General features: G+C 42.5%; 1 non-coding gene across 1 annotated transcript; it reads left to right on the forward strand.

Annotated features, from left to right (window-relative positions):
* The first annotated feature begins 11,691 nt into the window (after window positions 1-11,691).
* On the forward strand, window positions 11,692-11,773 carry trnat-ggu. Its single transcript has one exon. It is a non-coding gene; the product is annotated as a tRNA-Thr (tRNA).
* Window positions 11,774-18,530: the final 6,757 nt, after the last annotated feature.

An 18,530-nucleotide genomic window follows, 5' to 3' on the forward strand; every position in this document is an offset into this window, starting at 1 on the left:
GTCTGCTGTGTTCATCCAGCTCTACACCTTGTTATGTCTTATAGCAGTATAATATTGTTGTCTTAGTCTTAATTTTTGAACTCAAGTCTTGAATCCATGATGTCTGGCTCAGAGATGGGGATTAACAACAAAGCTACCACTGACCTAATGCCACATTAGGACAGATAACCAAGCATATGATCAAAAGTATAGAGTTTAAAAACCATCTAAACGAGGAAAGTGAAATAAAGTTGGGTGGGGGGAGGGGGAGAAGCTGAGGGCAGGAATTCCAAAGTTTAGGGCCTTAACAACTGAAGATATGGCACTCTTAATAGTAGAGTGACTAAAAGCCAGGGATGTGCAAGAGCCCAGGAAAGGAGGGGTGCAGCCATATTTGAGTGTTGTAGGGACTCAGGAAGTTACGCAGATAGCAACACCCAGTATGAGTTAGGAGTAAAGTTCACAATGAGTGTAAATCTCAAAAGACTCAGGCTGTACTTTTTCTGACACCTGGTAGTATTTGCTGTAAAAAGAAAATTGATTTCATTGCTGCAAAGGATTTGTTTAATTTCTAATTTATTACCTGCATTCTTGGATGTGTAATGGAAATAGCCAAGGATTATATAGTTCCCTGTCCCTCAACTGGTGATTAACAAATATCTCTTGATTGCAAACAGAATGTAAATCCGTCCAGTGATCTGGAATCAGCAGGGTTACAATGTGATATTGTGTGCTTCTGTCATTTTACTAAAAATATAATCCTTATTTCTGTATTGTAACAAGAAGGAATTTGTAAGCATGTTAGTTACTATTGCAGACATGACAGTACCTTTTGTAAGTTGGGGTGGATGTCATACCACAGTGCGCAGCAAAATCCTATAACACGCATTGGGCTTACTGCCTTTTTTTGGTACTTGTTGAGGGATGCATATTGCAAGAAAACTGGGAGAACTCCTCTGTTGTTCGACAAAACAGTTTCACGGAACCAGTTACATCCACCAGAAAAGACGGATGTTTCTTAGCTTAGCATCTAATCTAAAAGCTGGCGCTTCTGACAGTACAGCACTCTCTTAGGGCTGTGCTCAGACGCCATCAATCATTTTTGGTTCAAGTGCTAGAGTGGAGCTTGAATTTATAACATTCTGATTCACAGGCATGTTCTTAGAATTACAGAATCCCTATAGTGTGGAAGCAGGCCATTCAGCCCATCAAGTCTACATCAACCCTCCAAAGAGCATCCCATGCAGATCTACCCCTCCATCCCCATAAGCTGCATTTCCTATGGCTAATCCACCTATCCAGCACTGTGGGAGGAAACCAAAGCACCTGGAGGAAACCTGTGCAGACACAGAGAGAACATGCAAACTTGACACAGACAGTCACGCAAGGGTGGGATTGAACCCAGTCCCTGGCGCTGCGAGGTAGCATTGCCAACCACTGAGCCGTTGTGCTACCCAAAGTTGTGCTATTAAACTATATAGTATGGAGGCATATGTTAGTACATCCAACTCAACATATGGATATTTTAGAATGAATACCGTGAATTTCATATGTGTTTATTACAGTTGATACCCGCACATAATATATTATCTTTGACCAAAATTTTTAGAAGGTTTTATGTTAAGAAATATTACATAACTAATTAAAAAGCCGGTGTGTTATTCTCATCTTGATATATAGTTCACGCTTGCCCCTGAGTTCAAAGGTTATACATTAAAATATTCCTACAGGATTCCAGTCCATGATCTAAGCTGATATTTCAGATCAATATTGAAGGTTTGGTGTATTTCTGAACATGCCACCATTCCATACCACCTTCCTGACTATGTCCCCATCTATGTGCTGCAATATATCCTATGGCATTGTAATAGAGTTGTTTTGGCCAACATTTACCACCACCAAATTATCAGTCTTGTATCTCATTGTTAATTGTGGGATCTTGCTGTTTGCAAATTGATTGCTGCAATTGTCTATAAAACAAGAGAGACTATCTTCTAAACTAATTAATTGGCTATGAAGTATATTAGGGAGTCCCTGAAGAAGTCCTTTAAATGCAAGTTAGTTCTTCCTATTGCTTGTAATACTACCAAGACATCATTAATGAAAATCTTACAGGGTGCCTCATTGTTCTTTGGAGGAATAATTGCAGTGAATCTGTCATCCATCCTCACAGTGAAAACTCGAGTAAATCCTGGATGGGATTCAACTTTTGATTATGTGCTGCCATAGTTATCAGCTTCTTCATGCTGTGTACAAATCAACTGCCCCATTTGTCTCTACAAGAACAGTGGCTACGTTTCAGAAGTAATTTATTGGTTGTGAAAGGCTGTCTTTAAACGTGAGTTTCTGTTCTTTTAACGGTTTTTGCTGGAAGCACTAACTCAAGAGCTTTATGAACATCAACTACTCTGACGGTAAAATGAGGAGTATTACATGCTGTTCCCGTTTTCTTTCTGAGATTAACCGTGGGCGAGGTTTAGCCTAGAGCCAGGGATCAAGTCCCAATCCACATCAGTGCTGCACAGCTTTATGTGTGAAAGTCTGAGATGCAGTATTTCTGTGTAGTGCTGTGACCAGCAACAGGCCAATTATGATAGCAGTAATGCTGTAGAGTAAATGCACAGTGATTGCTGCTTGGGGTGCTGAGGTTTTGACTTGTCAAAAGCTATTTTTGAAAAGAAATGCTTATGTGCTTATGCAAGATGAGCCAGTTTTCACATGTGCAAATCTCCAATAATTCCATGACACACTGAAGCAGATCAACCTGAATATTTGTAGTTTCCAGCACGTGTAAATGCATCAGTTCAACATGTTTCAAGGAAACCACTTGACTTTCTGTGCATTAATTTAAATGACTAAAATGATGAGCAAGCTCTGTCATGTCCATATGATGCTCACTGCTGAATTTTCCCAAGGAGACTGTCCAGCTGATTGTTTGTATCTCAGCACAAGATTAGAAAAACAAAACCTTAAATCTGCAATGTCCAAATGCAATACTCAGTATAAAAATGAAAGATTCACAACAGGCTGATTCAAGTTCAATATCCCCTGGTCATTCTGAGTGAGATGACCTTAAATTTGGTGACAGGAGAGATTTTATGAATGGCCTAACTGAATCATAGAATCCCTGAAGCAGGCTATTCAGCCCATCGGGTCCACCCCAACCCTCTGAAGAGCAACCCACCCCATCCCTGTAAACTTGCAGGGCTAATCTACATCCCTGGACACTGTGGGCAATTTAGCATGGCCAATCCACCTAGCCTGCACATCTTCAGATCGTGGGGGGAAACCAGAGCACCTGCATGCAGAAATGGGGAGAACCTGCTAACTCCACATGGAGGCTGGGATTGAACCCAGGACCCCAGCACTATGAGGCAGCAGTGCTAATCACTGTGCTGCCCCAAATCGGTGAAGATAAAAACCATCCAAGGTTCTTATCCAGCCATTTGTTCTGTCCTATACATAGCCTGGCAGTAGGAGAAAAAGCTGAAGGTGTTACAGCTGATGCTATGGAGCACCACATTGTTGAAAATTCGCCAGTTAATGATTAAAATGGTCACTTAACAACACAGCACAGTAAAGGCAGAATGCTCCTCCTGAACATTTTTGCACAGGATCAGACAGTGTATATCAGAGGATGCCAGCAAGTATTGCTAATAGTGCAGCCACTAATCTATCTCAATGCTCAATACTCAATACTCAGTGACATCAATTCTGATTTTGTATGAAACTGTCATGGAAATTCAGCCCTGCTAAATTGCATTCACCCGAGTGGTGAATTGGAGCTGGTGCTTTCTCAATTGCAAACAATTACGAAAGCAATTAAGATTTGTAGCTTTAGGGATAATTATAGGCTTGGAATGATCAGACAATTCATGATTTCAGTACTGCTGAAGAAATCAGAGAGAAGTATTATCTAAAGAGCTGATGGCCAAAGCTGAGCAGTGAAAAATGTAAGAATGGATGAACATTCTGCAGGTTTGTTTATTGCTTTTGGCAGACAGGGAATACTTATGCTGAGAAATTCCTGGAGTAAGGTTAAGTGTGTAGTGGTGAACATTACACCATAATCTATGGATTTAATTGGGCGAGTTCTGGTTTTATAAAATGGTTGACAAAAAGTCAGCAACTTGTTTCTCCTGAATTTTATTTCATTTTGCACTCCTCAGGACCAGGACACAAGAAACAGGCTTGGCAAACAGAGCCACCAATTTTCCAGTATGAGAAGTGGGTGCTGATTGGTTGGGCCATCATTGGCATGGAGATACAGCAAGAACAGTTAACACTCTGTAGTACACTCTGCTCTGTCCATCTGTAGCATGTATCCATAAGAAATAGGAACAGGATCTGACATTCCTCATGTCCACTTTCCTGCCCTTTTCCCTTAACCCTTGATTCACTGCCCGATCAAGAACTTATCTCTGCCTTAAATATCCACTAAGACTCTGCCCCCACAGCTCTCTGTGGCAAGGTGTTCCGAAGATTCTCAATTCTCTGAGAGAAGAAATTCCTCCTGGTCTCAGTCTTAAATTGGCACCACTTAATTCTGAGACTATGGCCTCTGGACCTAGACTCTCCCATGAGGGGAAGCATCTTCTCAGCATTTACCCTGTCAAGGCCCTTAAGAATCCTTGAAAACTAAAAATGGTGAAGATCACAGTGGGTCAAGCAGCATCCATGGAAAGGAAGCTTCCCCTTAAGAATCCTATAGGTTTCAACAAGATCACCTCTCAATCTTCTAAACTCCAGTAAGTAGAGTCCCAACATATTTAGCCTTTACTCATAAGACAAGCCTTCCATATCAGAAATTATCCAATAAACTTTCTCTCAGCTACCTCCAATGAAATGATATATTTCCTTAAATAAAGGACCAAAACTGCTCTCACTACTAGATGTGGTCTTACGAGCACCTTGTACAGCTGCAGTAAGATTTCCCTACTCTTATACTCCAACCCCCTGGAAATAAGATCCATTAGCCTTCCTAATTACTTGCTGTGCCTGTGTGCCAGCTTCATGTTTAATGCACAAGTACTCATAAGTCCCTTTGTGTTGCAACTTTCTGCAGTTTTTCTGTATTTAAACAATATTCTTCTTTTGCTCTCCCTTTCAAATTGAACAACTTCCCACATTATACTGCTTTAGCCTACTTACTTAACCATTGAATATTGCTCCGTAAACAGTTTGTATCACTCTCACAACTTACTTTTCCATCTATTTTTGTTTCATCTGCAAATTTGGCTGCAGTACATTCATTTCCTTCGTCTAAGTCATTAATATAAATTGTAAATAGTTGTCGTCCCTACACTGATCCCTGTGGAACTCCACTGGTTACATGTTGTCAACAGAGAATTGTAGGTGAAGCGTTCTTGTCTATATTTATGGCTGGGACAGATAGATTCTTGATCAATCAGGGATACAAGGATTACCAGGAAACTGCAGGAGAGTGGATGTGAGGAATTTCGGATCTACCATGAGCCTATTGAATGATGGAACAGGCTCGAGGGACCAAATAGCCCAGCCCTGTTCCTATTTCTTAAGGTCATATGGTCTTATTAGTGAGGTAAAGGGGGTCCTCGGTTAAGTCAGAGGTTACAGCCACAGTCAGTCAAGGAGCTGATCCTATTCCATTCCTGAGGTTTGGTCATGGTCAGTCAGGCACTTGGTTTTTCTTGTATCCAGGGATCCATGTTTCTCTAATAATCATGACACAAGTAGTTCAGGGATTACAGTCGGTCAGTCAGGGTGCTGTGGAGACATCAGTCAGGGAGAGTTGGCCATTCTTTCCTGTAATGAGACAAAGGGAGGGATTGAGTGCGATGGAAATGGATGAAAGAGCAGCTAGTAATGATGCAGGATCAGGAGAGTTGGTAAGATTTCCCCTGTGAGTGAGTGTGCAGTGCAGAGGGTGGAAAGGGTTAATAGTTTAGGAGGAGGAAGTGGGTGAGAACCATTGAGTTGACACAATGCATGCAACAGTGAGAGTTGTAGTCAGTGTTCTTGGTAAGAGGCATGTACAAAGACAGAGTTAGAGTGGGTGCCAGCTCTGAGAGCATGAAGTAGCAGGGAGAAGATGGTGGATTTACTCCTTCAGAGCATAGAAGGCCACTGACCTTCTTCCTTTACTGCTGGGTGTCTCACCTCTCCCAGGACATAGTACTGACCTGGGATGCAGTCTGTGTCCATTTGCATAATTTTCTGTGGTGGTCTGCAGGAAAAAGCATTGCCACCATGTTGTGCACCAAGTCTTCCAAATCCCTGCCAGTGAAGTGAGGAGTGAACTTTCCTTTTTTCTTGGCCAGGTCTTCAGTGTTAACAGCCAAGCACTACAGTAAGAGAGCCAGTTCCTGTCCTGCAGTATTTGAAGTGGTGTGTGGCTGGGCTTTAAATCTAACACCACCAGTGTGTGCGCGTATGTGTGAATACCTGCAGGACCAAACACACCCATCTCTTCTGCTGTGTGATTCTGTCAGAAAGGCACTGAGAGCCTGGTTACATATTTTATCAGGTGAAGAGTCGAAGGTTGTATGTGAAAAGTCAGTCTGAGCCTTGGTGGACCAGGCACCATGAATCTCACGCAACAAACCTCTTTAACTGAAAATTTGCCCATAGTCTCTCAAATGTTAACAATTAGTTTAAGGGGTACATTGATAGAATAGTCATTGCTAGAGAGATTTGGAAGAGGACCTGGATGTTCAGTTTCACTGTTTCAAGATCCTAAGCTATTCCACCCACATATCAGCATGACATCATCATAGTGGGTGGTACTTATGGTACGCCTCAGTATTAACACTTTCAGGCCCCCACACTACAGATTGATGGTCAACAAGCAGCTTTCTTTGTTTCTATAATTAGTCACCTCTCTGGTGGACAGACACTAATTGATTATCCACATTTCATTGAAACTCTACAGTGTGGAAGCAGGCCATTTGGCCCATCAGGCCCACACCGACCCTCAAAACAGCATCCCACCCAGATCCACCCCTCCCCCTACCCTATCCCTGTAACCCTGCATTTCCCATGACTAGTCCATCTAGACTACACACCCCTCGACAGTACGGGCAATTTAGTTCAGCCAATCCACCTAGCCTGCACATCTTTGGGCTGTGGGAGGAAACTGGAGCACCTGGAGGAAACTCACGCAGACATAGGGAGAACATGCAAACTCCACACAGACAGTCGCCAAAGGAATGAAGCGTACCTGGGTCGCTGGTGCTGTGGGGCAGCAGTGCAAACCACCAAGCTGCCATGCCACCCCATCCTATACAGACCATTGTGAGGCAGTGGGAGCAGGAGTGCACTGAACCTCCAGTTTCCATTCTGCCTTCATCAACCTAAAGAGAAATGTAAAATCCAGTAAGTCGTTAACATGAGGGACATATTCAGCTGAGGCTATTGCTCAGATAGAACACACCAGATTGCACACCCATTAAACATATGGAGTGGTGTTTATTTTTCAGAGTTAGGTAACTCAAAATACATGACATTTTTAATGCAATGTTTCACTCCCAGTAACTGAGCCTTGAAAGGTCTGTTCTTGGCTACATGCTGTTTTGCCACCTGATATAAAACACAAAAAGAACAAAACCTAGAAATTATTCACATCAAGCTGTTCTTCTGGACCCCAAATAACAAAAATCTCTTCTTTATCAACACTACTGTGTGGGAAGAAGCAGTGACAGAATCATGCTGGGAAATGTCATGATATTTTCAGCCTGTTGCAAAAAAAATTGACCCTTTCATTAAGTATTTATCAAATAATAAGAGCACAGTAACAGGGCAAAGACAATAACTTAGGACTTTAATTAGAACCCTCTTTGCTCTCCTAATGTCATTAGAAAAGTTTTACCTCCATAGTCATAGGTGTTCCAAATAAGCCTGTTACAGAGAACAATCAGAGCACAAGTGGATGCCTCATATCTTTTCAAAGGAGGACACAGCTGAATGGGGCTCAAGGATGGACATATTTGAAATTTCATACAATATAACTGAGCATTTGAATCAGCTTTATTGTCACATGTGCCTACATGAGTACAATGAAAAGTTTACAAATCTCCACTTATGGCGCCATCTTAGGTACAAAGGTACAGACTCTAGAGTAAAAATTCTTAGGAAAAGGATGAGAAAATAAAGAAATAAAAAGTCAAGCATTACAGACCGTCAAAAGTACAAAATCATAGTAATAAATTAGAAAAATAAAAGATCAACAATTCAGAATAACAGTCCTTCCGCGATAATTGAATAAAGGGAAAATAAAAGAAATTTAAAAAGAGAACTGAAGACATTGTCCACTTAGTCCTTTTCACAGCTCTGGGCTCGAGGACCCGATCCCCATTGGAGTCTCGGGCTGGATCCACTTCGATGCCGAAGAAAATGCCACATGGGGTCACAGACTGGCTGAAGCCGCTGCAAGGAGACCTAAACCGATGAAAACAGCCACCAAAGCTGCCGAAAGGACTGGCAGGCCATACCAGACCAGCCATGCCACTGTGAAGACACTGCAGAAACCTGAAGGAAAACCCGGGCTATTGGAATCGTGGACCTGGACCCACCTTGTCTTCAGCTGTCACTGATGGAGCCATGAGGAACAGCCAAGTCCCCACTTGATTCAACGCTGCAGCAGCCTCCTAGAACCTCCTTCCTCACCTGAAGCTGCCAACAGAAGGTTAGATGAACTTGAGAGAGCGGTTCATAGGAGAAACTCTGAAGGAAGTCAATAATGGAACATGTGACACATGTTGAGAGACAGCATGATAAACTAAGGTAAGTGATAGCAACTTACTTTACATCTCTCCCTATTTTTACCCTACTGATTTCAGTGGAAGTCATTGTCTTAGTTAAGCTGCACTAGGACAATAATAAATATCAGAGCCAGTTACCCTTTACTGTGAGATGAAGAAGGTTATCAACAAATTATCACTGAGTTCTAAGAGGGAAGAGAAGACTTTGCCCACAGCAGTTCATCAAGAATTTTACATAGAAACCTAAATGTTTATATTATGAACAGCAAATGCTGAAAACACTCAGCAAGTCAGGCAGCATCCTGGAGAGCTAAGGTTTCAAGTTCATCAGATGATAGATCATCAACTTGAAAGATAAACTCTATTTCTGTCTCTGCAAATGCTCCCTAAATTATTGAGTATTTCCAGCATTTTCTGTTAATAGTTCAGACTTTTCTTTTTATTATTTACCTTTACTTATTCATCAGCAGACTGAAAGAAGTACTATTGTGGTCATTACAAAATAAACGTAGGATTAATGCTGTCCTTGTATTTTTTAATTTTGTTGTATCGGGTAAATGTTCTGAAAGGGTTAATAATAATGGCAATACTAAACTCTACTAACCCAATAATGTCATAAGGACTTGGGTGTGGGGAAAAGCAGAACAGCTCTGGACCAAAATATATGTATCATTGAAGTTTCCTCATAGTTTTTGTAACAACGCTTATGATACCAATCTGACTTGTACTTGATTGTTATCATATAATAATCTGTACTTTGTTTAATACAATAGTCTCTTCTGTTAGATAACCTCTACTGCACTAGGCACTAGATCCCACCTAAAAAGTGGATGGTGACAGCAAATCTGCCTTTTGGTGACCAGGATTCCACCTAGCTCATACAATGTGGTGCCAGCGTATTACCTGATTTAGTTTAGCTGCACCATTACCACCATTTTTCTTTCTAATGCATGTTTGTGTCTAATAAATTTTAGAAAAAAATGTTAATTTATTAAATCTGTGAAGACTTTAATTTATTTTTGTTATTCCACTGTACCAAACTGATATAAACATTGCAAGAATTTATACAATGTGCAGTACGTGGATTGCGGGAATTGCAATCGCGCATGGTGTGCAAGGCCAAATTATTTAGCCTACACCTTTTGTATCATGGGAGTGTGAGGTATATTCATAGGAAAGGGTGTACAAACAGTCCCCTAGATTTGCAATCACGGGCCTCAACACAAACACCCCACCAACAACTTTCTTGCATGTTAGACAAACAGATATTTTATGGATATACAAAATTAATGGAATGGAATTAGGGCAAGGTGATTTGGAAAGGAACTTGTACTTCTAGAAATCCATCATTCTCAATGTCTACATCATTTGGCAGTTTAAGAACATATTGACGTGTATGTCCAGAGCACTGCAATTTAGATCTACAAAGTTGTTGCATGGAGGATAAAGCATGGACAGATCACAGCACAGAGATCATTGTGTTCAGTTCTAGTTAATTGTTTATTAAAATGATGTGTGGAATACAAAAGAAATCAATAAAAATGACCTCAAGTGTTAAAAGGGACAAGTTATGTGCAAAAATGAGAAAAGTCTGCAGAGAGATTCAGTGAAGTATATAAAACATTAATGCTTTAGGTATGAATTGCCTTTGAGATTTAATCCAGTTAATTTTTCTTCTGCAGCTTTTTAAAATGAATTTTGCAAAATAAAACCTGTATGTATTACTCACTATTTCGACCCGAAACGTCAGCTTTCCTGCTCCTCTGATGCTGCTTGGCCTGCTGTGTTCATCCAGCTCTACACCTTGTTATCCCATGTATTACTCACTGTTGTGTTGAATAAGTTTCATCCTGTCAGAAATTGCTGGATAAACTCAGCAGGTCTGGCAGCATCTGAGGAAAGAAAGCAGAGTTAACATTTTGGGTGTAGTGACCCTACCTCAGAACAGTTCTGAAATGTTACTTCTGATTTCTCTCCACAGATGCTGCCAGGCCTGCTGAGTTTGTCCAACAATTTCTGATTTTTTTTCTGATTTCCAGCATCCGCAATTCATTGTTTTTTTTTTGTTATATTTCACCCTGGGTCTGACAGTTCAATCAGATCCTGTAAATTGTATATGAAAGTCTCTTTTGTATTTGTCATCAGAACGCTGAACTATTTTGAATGAGCCAAAATTACTGACCAAAATTTTAGTTATGGTTTACACAAAATGTAGCTTTGTGAAAACTTACATTACAATATAAATGTGCAGTCTCAGATTAAATGCATTTCATTCTTCCAGCTCCTCCTCTTCAAATGATGAAGAGTCAAAATAAGATTTCAGCATGAGCACAAAAAGTTATGGTACACTTGGGTTTGTATTCCAGTCCTAGAGAAATGATTTGGAGGCATTTCAGGATGTGATAGACCAGTCCAAACCTCCTTCAAATATATCAAGGAGATAGCCTAGACCCTAACTTTTATCTTACTTAAAGGCAAGTGTAAGGTGCTGTTTCCAGATGTAGTGCAATTGGTCACACTACTCAGCTTTAAACAACATACACTTTATTCTTACATTCAGTTAAAATACAAAGAAAAAAAAGAAGAATTGGTAAAACTTTAATTCTACTGGAAAACCTAACAGAATAATAGATTATTTAACTATTAAACAGTAACTGTTCCAATATAATAACAACACATACTCATAACCTTGGCAAAGGCAAATTCAGTAAAATAGATTATCTCATATGCAGTGTTTCTCCATTCCAAGGGAGAAGAACGTCAAGAGAGAAATTCTGTCAGAGAGAGAGAACTCCAGCTTTTTGCTGTGGCCAAGAGAGATGTATAGCAGTTTCCACAACCAACTTCAAAACGCCAACAACTGAAATCTAAACTAAAACCCCAGTTCTATAGGAAACTGACTCCATCCATTTATGCTGCTCCTATTGTTCTAACTTTAAAAAAGAACTTCAGGGCCTCACAAGCTGTTTACTGGGATGAGATGGCTGAATGGTTAAGGTGATGGACTGGTAATCCATTATGCTCTGCACGCGTGGGTTCGAATCCCACTGTTGTTGCTATTTCCAACAGCTTTCTATGTTGTCATTCTTTGTATGGGGGTGGCATGGTGTATCAGTGGTTAGCACTGCTGCCTCACAGCACCAGGGACCCAGGTTCGATTCCACCCTCAGGTGACTGCCTGTGTAGAGTTTGCACATTCTCCCCGTGTCTGCATGGATTTCCTCCAGGTTCTCTGGTTTCCTCCCAGTCCAAAGACGTGCAGGGTATGTGGATTGGCCATGATAAATTGTCCATAGTGCCCAGGGATGTTTAGGTTACGTGGGTCAGACATGAGGAAATCCAGGGGTAGGGGAATGGGTCCAGGTGGGATGCTCTTTGGAGGGGCAGTGTGGACTTGTTGGGCCAAATGGCCTGTTTCCACACAGAATGGATTCTATGATGATTTATTGGCATCTCTGTCTCAAAATCTCTCTTCAAATAAAAGGACAAAGGACCTCTTAATGTCATGTTGTCATTGGAGTTAAATTTTTTTTTTAAAACCTCTCATCAGTGATCATCACCTTTAAACTATAAAATTGTTAGAAAACAAAAGGTTTATCTAATTTACTATGATAACAAGGTATAGAGCTGGATGAACACAGCAAGCCAAGCAGCATCAGAGGAGCAGGAAAGCTGATGTTTCGGGTCTAGACCCTTCTTCAGAAATGGAGGAGGGGAAGGGGATTCTGAAATAAATAGGGAGAGAAGGGGAGGCAGATAGAAGATGGATAAAGGAGAAGATAGGTGGAGAGGAAACAGACAGGTCAAAGAGGCGGGAGTGGAGCCAGTAAAGGTGAGTGTGAGTGGGGAGTTGGGGAGGGGATAGGTCAGTCCAGGGAGGACGGACAGGTGAAAGGGACAGGATGAGGCTGATAAGTAGGAGATGGGGGTGGGGCTTGAGGTGGGAGGAGGGGATAGGTGGGAGGAAGGACAGGTTAGGGAGGCGGGGACAAGCTGTACTGGTTTTGGGATGCGGTCAGGGGAGGGGAAATTTTGAAGCTTGTGAAGTCCACATTGATACCGTTAGGCTGCAGGGTTCCCAAGCGAAATATGAGGTGCTGTTCCTGCAACCTTTGGGTGGCATCGTTGTGGCACTGCAGGAGACTCAGGATGGACATGTCGTCTGAGGAATGGGAGGGGGAGTTGAAATAGTTCGTGACTGGGAGATGCAGTTGTTTATTGCGAACGAGCCTAGGTGTTCTGCAAAGCGGTCCCCAAGCCTCCGCTTGGTTTCCCCGATGTAGAGGAGGCCACATCGGGAACAGCGGATACAGTATACCACATTAGCAGATGTGGAGGTGAACATCTATTTGATGTGGAAGGTCTTCTTGGGGCCTGGAATGGAAGTGAGGGGGGAGGTGTAGGGGCAGATGTAGCACTTTGTGCAGTTGCAGGGAAGAGTGCCGGGTGTGGTGGAGCTGGTGTGGGGTGTGGAGCGGACAAGGGAGAGAGTGGTCCCTCCGGAAAGCAGATAAGGGTGGGGAGGGAAAAATGCCTTTGGTAATGGGGTCAGGTTGCAGATGGCGGAAGTGTCGGAGGATGATGCGTTGGATCCGGAGGTTGGTGGAGTGGTACGTGAGGACGAGGGGGATCCTGTTTTGGTTGTTATTGCGGGGAGGGGGTGTGAGGGATGAGTTGCGGGAAATGCCAGAGACGTGGTCGAGGGCGTTTTCGACCACTGAGGGGGGGATGTTGTGGTCCTTGAAAAACGAGGACATCTGGGATGTCCGGGAGTGGAATGCCTCATCCCGGGAGCAGATGCAGCAGAGGCGAAGGAATTGGGAATAGGGGATGGCATTTTTGCAGAAAGGTGGGTGGGAGGAGGTGTATTCTAGGTAGCTGTGGGAGTCGATAGGCTTGAAATGGATATCGGTTTCCAGGTGGTTGCCAGAGATGGAAACAGAGAGGTCCACGAAGGAGAGAGAGGTATCAGAGATGGTCCAGGTGAACTTAAGGTTGGGGTGGAAGGTGTTGGTGAAGTGGATGAACTGTTCGAGCTCCTCGTGGGAGCACGAGGTGGCACCGATACAGTCATCGATATACCGGAGGAAGAGGTGGGGGATGGGGCCAGTATAGCTGCGGAAGAGGGATTGTTCCACGTATCCTACAAAGGGGCAGGCATAGCTTGGGCCCATGCGGGTACCCATAGCCACCCCCTTTGTCTGTAGGAAGTGGGAGGAATTGAAGGAGAAGTTGTTAATGGTGAGGACGAGTTCAGCTAAGCGGATGAGGGTGTCAGTGGAGGGGGACTGGTCGGGCCTGCGGGACAGGAAGAAGCGGAGGGCCTTTAGGCCATCTGCATGGGGAATGCAGGTGTATAGGGACTGGATGTCCATGGTAAAGATGAGGTGTTGGGGACCAGGGAATTGGAAATTTTGAAGGAGGTGGAGGGCGTGGGTGGTGTCACAGACATAGGTGGGGAGTTCCTGGACCAAGGGGGAGAAAATAGAATCAAGATAGGTAGAGATAAGGACTTCACAAGCTTCAAAATCTCCCCTCCCCCTACCACATCCCAAAACCAGCCCAGCTTGTCCCCGCCTCCCTAACCTGTCTTTCCTCCCAACTATCCCCTCCTCCCACCTCAAGCTCCACCCCCATCCCCTACCTACCAGCCTCATCCCGCCTCCTTGACCTGTCCGTCCTCCCTGGACTGACTATCCTCCCCTAACTGCCCACCGACACTCACCTTTACTGGCTCCACCCCCGCCTCTTTGACCTGTCTGTCTCCTCTCCACCTATCTTCTCCTTTATCCATCTTCTATCCGCCTCCCCCTCTCTCCCTATTTATTTTAGAATCCCCTTCCCTCCCCCATTTCTGAAGAAGGGTCTCAACCCGAAACGTCAGCTTTCCTGCTCCTCTGACGCTGCTTGGCCTGCTGTGTTCATCCAACTCTACACCTTGTTATCTCAGATTCTCCAGCATCTGCAGTTCCTACTATCTCTATCTAATTTACTGATGTCCTTTAAGAAGAAAATTTGCTGTCTCTACCTAGTCTGATCTACTTTGGAATCCAGACCTACAAAAAAATTAATTATCACTTGGCCATAATAAAGCTTACCTGATCTTGGGCTTATAAATACTGACTTAGGCAATGAAAGTAAGGCAGTTATGATAGATCTGGATAAAATATGGGCTCATCCTCGACTGGAGTATTATGTTGAGTTGTTGGCAGTGAAAAATATGAAGGCATTAGAGAGGATACAGTAAAGCTTTATGAGATTTCAGGGATCAGGACATTCAGTTACATGGATAGATTGGAGAATCTGGGACTGTTCTACTTGCAGTTGAAAAGGGTGAAAGGAGATTTGATAGAGGTGTTCAAAATTATGATGGCTTGGGACAAAGCAGATAGGGAAGAACTTTTCCCGTTGGTAGAAGGATCAAGAAGTAGAAGGCACAGACATATGGTAATTTGCAAAAGAAACAATGCAGACAAAAAATTTTAGTTGTGTAGTGAGTAGATGGAATCTGGAAAGTGGTGACTGATAGTATGGTGGAGGCAGATTCAATCAGTTCTTTCAAAAGGAAATTAGATCATTTTCCGACAAGTGAAAATGTACATGGCTATGGGAAAAAGATAGGGTGTGGAGCTCGGTGAATTGCTCTTGAAGAGGAACAGCACAGACACAACAGGTTGGATGGTCTACTTCAGAACTGTAACCATTCTATGATTATGATTCAATATGGCTGATTCTGAATTCACTCCCGAAATGGCCTAATATTTTATCAATATATCAAACTTACTGTAAGAAGCAATGATAAGTATAAAAATGAACTGGTCACCTGGCTTTGGACTCAGAGTTGTGTAAAAAATTGCAAGAGCTGCCTCACAGATCGTCAAGCAAAATTTGATTTGTCAAATTCGCTGAATCATGGATGCATTTTTCCCCAGCCACTGAGCAAAATGGACAGTGGTGAGTCAGTTGTGACAATTTGGTGAGAATGGAAAAATGAGATTCTTAATTAGTTTGAGAAAAAAAGTTTAATTTCCTAGCTAACCATTTAAGGGCTAGATGTGAATCTCGCTAGTGAGCAGTAAGGGGACAATTTGCATGCATTAAGATCTCATTATTAAGTAATGTCACCTAATTTATATGCAGAGAAATTAGACAGTGACAATTCCTAGCATGAAAGTCTGAGCAGGTACTAGCTCCTCTGGGCCTCCATCTTGGACAGCGATCGCCAACGCTATGAGGCATGCTTCAGAGGAAACAACTGCCTGACAATTTACAGCGCTTTTGGATAAGCACCAGCCTTGCTACCTCATCATGGTAAAGCTTGGACTCAACTAAAGAACAGCCAGCATTTCAATATTGCACTTTAGAGCTCATAGACACCTCAAATTGCAATGCTGCTGCCAGACCACATTGCATTCTGGGACAGGCACTAATCTCCTGCATCAGAACAGGTTGCACCTCAAGGCTCACTCATTTGGATGCCCACCATCTAAAAAGCACCCATCAAGATTGTGATGGAATACTCTCTCCACTTGCCTAAATAAGTCCAGTTCTAATAATATTGAAGAAGGTTAACGCCATTCAAGACAAAGCAACATGTTTGATTCACAACTTATTCATCACGTTAAACACTCACTGCATCTTCATTGTCACACACCTTGGCTGCAATCTGCATGATCTATAAAACGCATTGCAACAACTCATCAGCATCTCCCAAACCTGCAAACTCAAAACATCTAGAAGGACAAGAGCAGCAGGTTTAATACAACCACCTACCTGCAAGCTTCCTACTAAGTCACACACTATCTTGGCTTGGAATATATTCCTAACTATGTTCCTTCACTGTCAGGGCTTCAAAATCCTGGAACTTTCTTCCTAACAGCACTATTGGTATACTTTCACAGTTCAAGAAGATGGCATCCATCACCTTGAATTTGAATTTGAATAAGTTATTGTCATATGCATTCAATGTAAAATTACTGTGAAAAGTGTGTACCTTCACCATACATGGCGGTATTCACATCAACTTAGAATAAGATAAGAAAGAAGAGTCAACTTAAGAGAGTCCAACTTTCCTTCCCACTGCCACAGGCCCACACAGGAGTTTCCAGTCCTCTCCATGCCTCCAACAGAGTCCCACTCAGGGCTTTCTAGCTCAATCCAGGCCGCCGACAGCATCCCCCCCTGGGGTGCCTCACTAGGCCGATCTCACCACCTGCTGCCTCACCTGCCCACTCTCGCCAGCCCACTCTTGATCAGCCATCGCTGCAGGACACAACCCGCGCGTTCGGCTCCCGCCACACGGTTCCTAGTCACGACCCAACTCACTCCTGACTCCTTTGGTAGGTAGTTAAAAGGTGGGGGGGATGGAGAGAATAGAATTACTACGGAGGGAGAGAGTAGGAGGGAATTTAAAATAAAAGGAAGGACAAAGAAAGAAAGAGAAAGAGAATTGGCAAGCAGAATGGAGCGACTTACCCTGCCACCATCTTGTCACATCCTATAGCCATATTAGGAATGGACAATAAATACTGTCCTTGTCAGCATTGTAGCCATCCTGTGAATGAATAAAAACAAAACAAATTAGAAAATGGATGCCCCCAATCGATGTTTTCGCAGAAACCTGGGTGTGGAACAAAGCAAGTTGCCAGTTCCATATGGACTATGTTATGTTATTGTCAAGTTTGGGTTTTCCATCTTTGCCAAGGCCTGGTCTTGTAATACATTAGCATGTGCTAATGAAATTTGTTGCAGCCAAAGTATGTTGGTGCTAAACCAAACTATTTGCCACTGAATTCTTTTTGTCATTTAAGGATAATTTGTCCTTGGAACTTTAAATCAATTTTTCTGAAAATGCATATAGAATCTTCACAGTCTAACATCTTAGCTCACAGTGAGATAATACCTTGGGTTGGTCATATCTGCCACCTGCAGTTTTCATGCATCTCAATCAAACTATTTAATACTTGAAAATTACACAGACTTCCATGAAGATTTGTTGCCATTTAATGTCAAATGTTATAGACAAAATGCATAGGCAAAGCATAGACCCTTTAATGACAAACTAATGCAATTTTCAGTAGAGCTTTCAAAATCACAGACATCTGGCGAGTTCTTCTTCATATTTTAAATGTAATAAACACATCACAGAGTTGGATGATCATTTATTTGTACATTGCAGCCGTTATAATAAAATAAACCATTCATCAACATGGCACTGTGTTACTTGTGGAGTTTACAGTCATACAGTAAAGGGAGCTTTCATTGGTGCTGACCTTTTCAGACTGGTTGAAGACTGTTAGCACAATTCTATGTGGGGCAAATGGAGGTCAAGGCATTATCCAATCTTAGGAATAGCTAGTGGGTTGAGGGAATGCCTCACTTTGCAAGTAAGGTAGAGGAAAGTCACACCGCAATACCCAGGAAGAGAAGACCTCCAGGACTTCACTTAGGTAGCGAGGGGTTAGAAGCTTTTGCTGTACTGTACCTTTGAAAAGCAGTCAGAATCGAGAACAGGTCTTGGTAGGAAAAAGAACACAAACAGAATGGATTTAATCAAATGCACAAAATCTTCACTTCCTTTTTTTCATTCATTCATGGAATGTCAGTGTGATTGCCTGGGCCAGCATTTATTGACCTTATGTCATTGTCCTTGAGGAGGCAGTGGTGAGCTGCCTTCTTGAACCATTATAATCCATTTGGTTACTCACAATGCTATTAAGGAGGGAGTTCCAGAATTTTGACCCAGCAACACTGAAGAAACAGAGTTAGGGTTATAGTTGCAAGTAAGGATAGTGAGGGAACTTAAAGGTGGTT

The sequence above is a fragment of the Rhincodon typus genome, chromosome 9 (assembly GCF_021869965.1).
Source record: "Rhincodon typus isolate 14 chromosome 9, sRhiTyp1.1, whole genome shotgun sequence".
In the NCBI taxonomy this organism is placed as follows: domain Eukaryota; kingdom Metazoa; phylum Chordata; class Chondrichthyes; order Orectolobiformes; family Rhincodontidae; genus Rhincodon; species Rhincodon typus.